This window comes from Actinia tenebrosa, unplaced genomic scaffold (genome assembly GCF_029948245.1).
Source record: "Actinia tenebrosa isolate PJP-AT-01 unplaced genomic scaffold, QUT_ActTen_1.0 PGA_scaffold15__27_contigs__length_11533743, whole genome shotgun sequence".
Taxonomy (NCBI): Eukaryota; Metazoa; Cnidaria; class Anthozoa; order Actiniaria; family Actiniidae; genus Actinia; species Actinia tenebrosa.
Window position 1 is genome coordinate 3,089,293 of NW_028292575.1, and position 8,790 is coordinate 3,098,082.

The 8,790-nt window shown below is 45.0% G+C and overlaps 1 long non-coding RNA gene across 3 annotated transcripts; it reads left to right on the forward strand.

Moving 5' to 3' along the window:
• The first annotated feature begins 5,057 nt into the window (after positions 1-5,057).
• On the forward strand, positions 5,058-8,540 carry LOC148910841 (uncharacterized). Of its 3 annotated transcripts, none has more exons than XR_016119888.1 (3): positions 5,058-5,174; positions 7,970-8,097; positions 8,376-8,540. It is a non-coding gene; the product is annotated as an uncharacterized LOC148910841 (long non-coding RNA). The 3 variants fall into 3 exon arrangements; XR_016119890.1 differs by lacking the exon at positions 5,058-5,174 and adding an exon at positions 7,507-7,622; XR_016119889.1 differs by lacking the exons at positions 5,058-5,174; positions 8,376-8,540 and adding an exon at positions 7,491-7,622 and having other exon boundaries at positions 7,970-8,284.
• Positions 8,541-8,790: the final 250 nt, after the last annotated feature.

Genomic DNA, 8,790 nt, shown 5'->3' on the forward strand with positions numbered 1-8,790 from the left:
ATGCCGTCATGGCTGGGTCCCAGGCCCCAGAAACCGACGCTAAATTTTATTTGTGTTATACTGGGCCCGGGAGGAGTTCCCATGGGTTAGGTTGGCAAGGGGTCTGGAGCCCTAGGACACCTTTGCCCAAAATCGATTTGGGGTTCTGGTGACGTCATGGCTGGGTCCCAGGCCCCAGAAACCGACGCTAACCCTTATTTGTGTTATACTGGGCCCGGGAGGTGTCCCCATGGGTGAGGTTGGCAGGGGGTCTGGGTCCCACCGAGAACTTGTACCAAAATCGATTTGCGTTTCTGATGACGTCAAGGCTGGGTCCCAGGCCACAGAAACTGACGCTAAGCGTTATTTGTGTTATACTGGGCCCGGGAGGTGTCCCCATGGGTGAGGTTGCCAATTAGTCTGGACCCCTAACACATTTTTGCCCAAAATGGATTTGGGTTTCTGATGACGTCATGGCTGGGTCCCAGGCCCCAGAAACCGACGCTAACCCTTATTTGTGTTATACTGGGCCCGGGAGGTGTCCCCATAGGTGAGGTTGGCAGGGGGTCTGGGTCCCACCAAGAACTTGTACCAAAATCCATTTGGGTTTCTGATGACGTCATGGCTGGGTCGCAGGCCCCAGAAACCGACGCTAACCCTTATTTGTGTTATACTGGGCCCGGGAGGTGTCCCCATAGGTGAGGTTGGCAGGGGGTCTGGGTCCCACCAAGAACTTGTACCAAAATCCATTTGGGTTTCTGATGACGTCATGGCTGGGTCGCAGGCCCCAGAAACCGACGCTAACCCTTATTTGTGTTATACTGGGCCCGGGAGGTGTCCCCATAGGTGAGGTTGGCAGGGGGTCTGGGTCCCACCAAGAACTTGTACCAAAATCCATTTGGGTTTCTGATGACGTCATGGCTGGGTCGCAGGCCCCAGAAACCGACGCTAACCCTTATTTGTGTTATACTGGGCCCGGGAGGTGTTCCCATGGGTTAGGTTGGCAAGGGGTCTGGACCCCTAGGACACCTTTGCCCAAAATCGATTTGGGGTCCTGATGACGTCATGGCTGGGTCCCAGGCCCCAGAAACCGACGCTAACACTTATTTGTGTTATACTGGGCCCGGGAGGTGTCCCCATGGGTGAGGTTGGCAGGGGGTCTGGGTCCCACCGAGAACTTGTACCTAAATCCATTTGGGTTTCTGATGACGTCATGGCTGGGTCCCAGGCCCCAGAAACCGACGCTAACCCTTATTTGTGTTATACTGGGCCCGGGAGGTGTCCACATGGGTGAGGTTGGCAGGGGGTCTGGGTCCCACCGAGAACTTGTACCAAAATCGATTTGCGTTTCTGATGACGTCAAGGCTGGGTCCCAGGCCACAGAAATTGACGCTAAGCGTTATTTGTGTTATACTGGGCCCGGGAGGTGTCCCCATGGGTGAGGTTGCCAAGTAGTCTGGACCCCTAACACATTTTTGCCCAAAATGGATTTGGGTTTCTGATGACGTCATGGCTTGGTCCCAGGCCCCAGAAACCGACGCTAACCCTTATTTGTGTTATACTGGGCCCGGGAGGTGTTCCCATGGGTTAGGTTGGCAAGGGGTCTGGACCCCTAGGACACCTTTGCCCCAAATCGATTTGGGGTTCTGATGACGTCATGGCTGGGTCCCAGGCCCCAGAAACCGACGCTAACCCTTATTTGTGTTATACTGGGCCCGGGAGGTGTCCCCATGGGTGAGGTTGGCAGGGGGTCTGGGTTCCACCAAGAACTTGTACCAAAATGGATTTGGGTTTCTGATGACGTCATGGCTGGGTCCCAGGCCCCAGAAACCGACGCTAACCCTTATTTGTGTTATACTGGGCCCGGGAGGGGTTCCCATGGGTGAGGTTGCCAAGGGGTCTGGACCCCTAACACATTTTTGCCCAAAATGGATTTGGGTTTCTGATGACGTCATGGCTGGGTCCCAGGCCCCAGAAACCGACGCTAACCCTTATTTGTGTTATACTGGGCCCGGGAGGTGTCCCCATGGGTGAGGTTGGATGGGGGTCTTGGTCCCACCGAGGACTTGTACCAAAATCGATTTGGGTTTCTGATGATGTCATGGCTGGGTCCCAGGCCCCAGAAACCGACGCTAAATTTTATTTGTGTTATACTTGGCCCGGGAGGTGTCCCCATGGGTGAGGTTGGCAAGGGGTCTGGACCCCTAGGACACCTTTGCGCAAAATCGATTTGGGTTCCTGATGCCGTCATGGCTGGGTCCCAGGCCCCAGAAACCGACGCTAACACTTATTTGTGTTATACTGGGCCCGGGAGGTGTCCCCATGGGTGAGGTTGGCAGGGGGTCTGGGTCCCACCGAGAACTTGTACCTAAATCCATTTGGGTTTCTGATGACGTCAAGGCTGGGTCCCAGGCCCCAGAAACCGACGCTAACCCTTATTTGTGTTATACTGGGCCCGGGAGGTGTCCACATGGGTGAGGTTGGCAGGGGGTCTGGGTCCCACCGAGAACTTGTACCAAAATCGATTTGGGTTTCTGATGACGTCAAGGCTGGGTCCCAGGCCACAGAAATTGACGCTAAGCGTTATTTGTGTTATACTGGGCCCGGGAGGTGTCCCCATGGGTGAGGTTGCCAAGTTGTCTGGACCCCTAACACATTTTTGCCCAAAATGGATTTGGGTTTCTGATGACGTCATGGCTTGGTCCCAGGCCCCAGAAACCGACGCTAAACCTTATTTGTGTTATACTGGGCCCGGGAGGTGTTCCCATGGGTGAGGTTGGCAAGGGGTCTGGACCCCTAGGACACCTTTGCCCCAAATCGATTTGGGGTTCTGATGACGTCATGGCTGGGTCCCAGGCCCCAGAAACCGACGCTAACCCTTATTTGTGTTATAGTGGGCGCGGGAGGTGTCCCCATGGGTGAGGTTGGCAGGGGGTCTGGGTTCCACCAAGAACTTGTACCAAAATGGATTTGGGTTTCTGATGACGTCATGGCTGGGTCCCAGGCCCCAGAAACCGACGCTAACCCTTATTTGTGTTATACTGGGCCCGGGAGGGGTTCCCATGGGTGAGGTTGCCAAGGGGTCTGGGGCCCACACAGGTTTTTGCCCAAAATGGATTTGGGTTTCTGATGACGTCATGGCTGGGTCCCAGGCCCCAGAAACCGACGCTAACCCTTATTTGTGTTATACTGGGCCCGGGAGGTGTCCCCATGGGTGAGGTTGGCAGGGGGTCTGGGTCCAACCGAGAACTTGTACCAAAATGGATTTGGGTTTCTGATGACGTCATGGCTGGGTCCCAGGCCCCAGAAACCGACGCTAACCCTTATTTGTGTTATACTGGGCCCGGGAGGTGTCGCCATGGGTGACGTTGGCAGGGGGTCTGGGTCCCACCGAGAACTTGTACCAAAATCGATTTGGGTTTCTGATGATGTCATGGCTGGGTCCCAGGCCCCAGAAACCGACGCTAACCCTTATTTGTGTTATACTGGGCCCGGGAGGTGTCCCCATGGGTGAGGTTGGCAGGGGGTCTGGGTCCCACCGAGAACTTGTACCAAAATCGATTTGGGTTTCTGATGACGTCAAGGCTGGGTCCCAGGCCCCAGAAACCGACGCTAACCCTTATTTGTGTTATACTGGGCCTGGGGGGTGTCCCCATGGGTGAGGTTGGCAGGGGGTCTTGGTCCCACCGAGAACTTGCACCAAAATCGAGGACGACCTTTGATGACGTCATGGCTGGTCAAGCACATTTGGTTTATCATGGTTTATCAAGCACAATTTTCATAAAGTATTGAAGAGCAAGTAGTGTAAAGCTAATTTCAAATCAAGTCTACCAAAATATATGGTCCCACTAGTTGACCCTTTGAGCATTGGCTTAGAGCAATATGATGCATATATGGCAAAGACAATCTCCTCTGAGTCCTCCTTTCATTCTTCCTTAATTCCCACCCAAAGGCAACCCTTGGCAGCCTAACAAAAATGTTAAAGAACAAATCCTTGAAAGCCTTTTACAGATAATAATTGTCGAAACAATCCATGGTTTATATAGAAACTTGCTTGACTACTTAATAATAATAATAATGATGACCATGATGATCATAATAATCATTAATGATAAAAATTAACTTTGTTTATAGAGGACGACGCTTGACTGTAATTCAACTGATAAACTTGTGGTCAACTTTTAATGCCTCTAGTTTATAAGGGGTGGGACAGCCATTCACGTTGTCATCCAAACCTTGAGAAAGTGTTACCATTAGCAGATGTATCTAGAATAATGATAATAATGATTAGAAATTATAAGTAGGTTGGAAAGGTCATTGCTATCAATGACAAAAGCTATGATGATGATGATAACTTTGATTGATAGAGAAAACCAAAGTGGCATGGGACGCAGAGTGGTTTAGTACTCAACTCGCACCGCTGTGGTCTGTGATGGAGCTCCAGCTCAGACTGGATCATATATGATTTGAGTTTGTTTGATGTGTTGTCCTCTTCTGTGCTGCGATGATTTTTCTCCAGGTTCTCTGGTTTTCCTCCCTCCTTAAAAAACATGTGAGCTGAGTGTTGTATGTTGTTAATATAGAATGTAGTGGTAATGCATGTGGAGGGAACCTCACGGAAGAGCTCTGTACGGGGAGTGGTGGTTATAAAATATAAGTTTTTATTTTTTATAATTCAACTGAAAAGAGATGAAAGATAAGAAAGAGGGTTGACAAGAATCTGAAGGAGGAGAGTGCTTGAAATGTGACACCAATCTGAGGCAGATAGCATACAATGTGGACATGATTGTATTATTACACAGCTTTTCTTTGCATGATTTTTACACAAGCATTACCTTACACTCGGTGTCTAAGGGTCCATTATTCCCATTCAAGCCCAAGATTTAAGGTTTTACTCTGTGTTTCACTCCGTTCATTCCCAAGTCCATCTCATTCCAGAGGAATTATACAGGAAAACAAAGGCGAAGGATAAATAAAGTGTTGCACCGTGATCTTGGTTGATTTATTAATATGTTTAGTACAACTTCTTAACTATAAGCTCATTATTTTCAACGAAGGATATTTATTATCGACTTTTTTCCATCTGGTATTTTTAACTAAATTGGGCTTCCTGTGTTCTTACACATTTCCAGTCAAAACAAGATGGCGGAAGTTCGTGTTTGGAAAGGTTTGCAGAAAATATCGCTCTTTCTACGGTAAGCGAACCTTTTAAAATTAATTCAAGACAGGTAAAATGATTACTTAGTTATCTATTTCACCTTTTTTGCTGCTTTAATGATTGTAAGGGTGTAGGATTATTATTTCTGGGTATTAATAATAGACAGTTCTTGTAAGTATTAATTATTTAGATGAAACGGGGGAGGGGAGGGGAAGTTTCATTTAGTTTGTAAATGCATATAATAAACCCTTCCTTTCTGTGGAATAATTGTCGTCCCCACATAATATTTTATAGACAAATCTTCCCTCCCCACTCAAATGCTTGCACAAATCACATAAAGTGTTGCTTGACTTCCTTGGGTCGTAGGGAGAAGTGTTTTTTTTAAATTAATCAAATAGCTGGTAATCGCTACTATTTTAAACCAAGAACGACACAAACCTCTATTTAATTACCTGGTCATGAGCATAGCAAACTTTTTTTAATGGTACATACTGAATGTGCATTTAACAAATTTACACCAGTTTTTTATTTGTCTGTCTTCTTATTGACGATAAATTGTATCATGGCATTGTCAAAGTAATGTGGATCCACAAGGCTTAGCTGTTTTGAGAAAAAACAAAAACTTCTCATTTTAGTAATCAAAACAACCAACGGAAAAAATGCACACTCATTGACATCAGCTTTATCTGTCTGTCCTCTTATCCATGATACAAATAAATCAATCAGCATGTGAGAAACTTGTAAGTTATTTTAAATTGAATAATATATTAACATAATAACATAGTAACATAACATTGGGAAAGTAACTTGAAATAAGATACTCTACTTGTTGTCTGTCCTAAAATGATATCCAATCTTCATTCAATATCAACAGGGACGGCGGAGCAGTTTTTTGATTGGGGGGGGGGGGGGGGGGGGGGGGGCTCAATAGCGACATTGCATGGCAAGGTGGGGGTGGGGCTGAGTTTAGTGAAAATGTATTAAAATTTCACAAAAAGTGGCTAAAGCCCCCCAGCCCTCACGGTTCCGCCGTCCCTGATCAACAGAGAACAAAATATAATTTTGCAAAAGTGTTTGAGGCTGGCCAATTACTGTGCCACTAGTAGTGCATGGGATGGGGAAGGGGTTATCTAACTGTCATTTGCAATCTACATAATGTTGTTACATCAATATGATGTCATTGCCCTAGCATTTAACATTATTTTGTTATTTCAGTATTTGGACTTCAATTTGAATGAAGATACAAGGGGATGGGTGAAGAGATGACTGTGGTGAGCTGTGTTATGAAGTCATCGGTTCAACCTGACAACAGAACAACAAGTCTGGCAAGTAAGCCTGTAAATATTTATAGAGATTTTAAATTAAGGAGGGAGGGAGGGACGGAGGGATGGATGCATGCTATTTATGAGTCCGCCCAAAATGTTAGCAGTTGCAGTAGCAAAATATGTCCACAACTGCTTTATAAAAAGATCACATACAATACAGAATTAATATAGTATGAGGGAGGGAGGGAGAAATGGATAGATGGATGGATAAATGAATAGATGCATGGATAGTTGGTTGGATGGATGGATGGATGAATGAATGGATGCAGGGATGGGATGCATAGATGCATGGATAATGATAATAATCTTTATATAAGCACAATATCTCCATCAACTACAAATTACATAAAATTTTAGCTTGTCTACCTAGAGGCAGTAAAACTACAAATTTAAAATCAAAAATAAGCAAATTGAACAAATTGTTACTTGTGCTTGCGCTAAAGTTTTTAAAGCTTTATTTTCTTCTTAGTGAAATATTTTGTTTGTTTATGATGTCGTTTGGCAGAGAATTCCAAAGACGGACTCCTGTAAATGCAAAACTATATCTATAATAGTCTGTCCTGGCTTTGGGGATTCTCAAATTTTTGTCAGATCATCTGAGATTGTAATTGATGTCGTCTAACCTTCAAATATGTCCTTGAGGTAAGACAGTGCCAAACCATTTACGATCTTAAACATCATTCTTGGTTTTTGTTGTAGTCTCATCTCTTTTAAAGGAACCCATTTTAAGTCAGTAAATACTTTAGCCATACGAACAATACAATAAGGGGAACCTGTAATTATCCTTGGGGCGTGGTTTTGTAACTTCTGAAGTTTGTCAGATTGTGTTTCATCAAGATGTCCCAAACGAGGAGAGCAATAGTTGAAATACGGTTCAACTATTGCCTTATAAACCTTGATGGATGGATGGATGATGGATGGAGTCATGCATGGAGGGATAGAGGAGTGAGGGATCTATGGATGGGTGGATGAATAAAACTGATGAAGTGGTTGGGAGGATGGATGAAGGGTTAATCGATAATGGATAAATGAGGTAGAAAATATTATTTTTGCTTTGTGTTTTTAATGACAGAGGACACAAGTGCATGACTTAAAAGATGACTGTGGTGAGCTGTGTTATGAAGTCATCGGTTCAACCTGGCAACAGAACAACAAGTCTGGTAAGTAAGCATGTACATATTTATAGAGATTTTTAAATTAGTTTTTTGTGTGTGGGACAGCATAGTAGGCATTGGGAAAGAATGGCTGGCTGGATAGGAGGGAGAAGGGAGGGGGGAAGAGAAGGGAAGGGAGGGGGGAGAGAGGAACGGAGGGAGGGAGGAGGGATGAAGGGAGGGAGTTAGGGATAGAGGGAGGGATGAAGGGAGGGGAGTTAGGGATAGAGGGAGGGATGAAGGGAGGGAGTTAGGGATAGAGGGAGGGCTGGAAAGAGGGATAGACTGAGTGAGGGATGGATTGATGGATGGGTGGATGAAATAAACAGATGCTTTGATGTTTTTAATGACAGAGACACCACTACTGCAGAGTCAAAAGGAAGATATTGGGAAGAAACCCACTTGAAGAACAGAAAGAATGAAACAACCATTTACACAACCATATGGTATTATGTACAAATGCCTATGCTGCCACTAAAAGGTAGGAGGAAACATGTGCAAACACTCTTATCCTGCCCTGCCCTGCTCTTCTCTCTCTCTATTCTATTTTTTAATCTATTTTTTGTTGTCAGTCCTCTTTTCTCCTTTCATTCTCTGTTCGAATTCCTCTTTTATCTGTTCTTTGTCCTTTTCTCTGTTCTCTTCATGTAAGCAGACTCTCAGATGTGCACCCTGTACAAAGATTATTAAATATATTAACCATGTATTCCTGATAAAGAGAGTTTATATTTTGTTGCACTGTTACATTGATTTCTGCAGGTGGACAGCAAGATGAATGACGAATAAAAGAAGAAGAAATAAAATGAAAATGTAAGAAGAATGTATGAACATCCAAAATTGTGCATGTCAACTATTCCCATCAAAATTTCAAAGTCTTGGATTCAAAGTATTGGATTGGACATCATGGGAGTAATAAACCTTCAAAACAACTAAGAAAGTATAACGGGAACATGTAACCGTTTCAATCTCGTAGCGAGCTTGCATGTTTCATGCTGTGGTGAAAAAACACGAGGCGGTCCTCGGGCTTGTAAATCCATGTTTTGAGACCAGGATTTCTTTGGACTTCCAGTATAAGCGCACACATAAAAAAGGACTTGCCAAAATAAAAAAATTAATCCCAATTTCTAATTCTTATCTTTGATATGAAGTAAAGACAGAACTCTGTGTGAGCAGG